Genomic DNA, 572 nt, shown 5'->3' with positions numbered 1-572 from the left:
CTGCGGCTCACACCGCCATGACGATCTGCACTGCTGGAAGAGGTTAACCTGTCAACGCTGCGGCAAGAGGGGGAATTGGAAAGAAGCTTGGGCAGAGTCGACCAGACAAACCACGAAAACTGCCACCACGCGGGGACTGTTTGAAGGGGATAATCTTCGTACGTCTGGAGAAGAGGCGGGAGAGGAAGTCAAACGTCAAGAGCTGTATTCCCGTAGGGAGTACGCAGGCTAGAAGTGTCGTTGTGGTAGCTTTCCAAGGATCCTGCTCACTCATCCAAAATAGCTGCTGAAGTATTAAAACCCGTTGTTTCTTGATCGTGTCGGTAAGGCGTGGTTTTGGGGGTCACCTCGGTGGAATGAGACGTGGCAAATGCCAGCTTTGGCAAGTTTAACAAAACGTCGACCAGGATCACTCCTCCTCGTAAGTAGATATCTCTCAGAGATGTACTGCAAACGGCGAATCATGTCATCAGGTAGGCCTGTTGCTGCTGGCGCTGTGCAAGGTGTCGTATTAGTAAGTATAGCTGCTGAAGCACTTTTGAACGACAAGCATCATCGACAGATGTGGATGC

This window comes from Phytophthora parasitica (assembly GCF_000247585.1).
Source record: "Phytophthora parasitica INRA-310 unplaced genomic scaffold supercont2.13, whole genome shotgun sequence".
NCBI classification, from domain to species: domain Eukaryota; phylum Oomycota; class Peronosporomycetes; order Peronosporales; family Peronosporaceae; genus Phytophthora; species Phytophthora nicotianae.
This window is presented reverse-complemented; position numbering follows the sequence as displayed.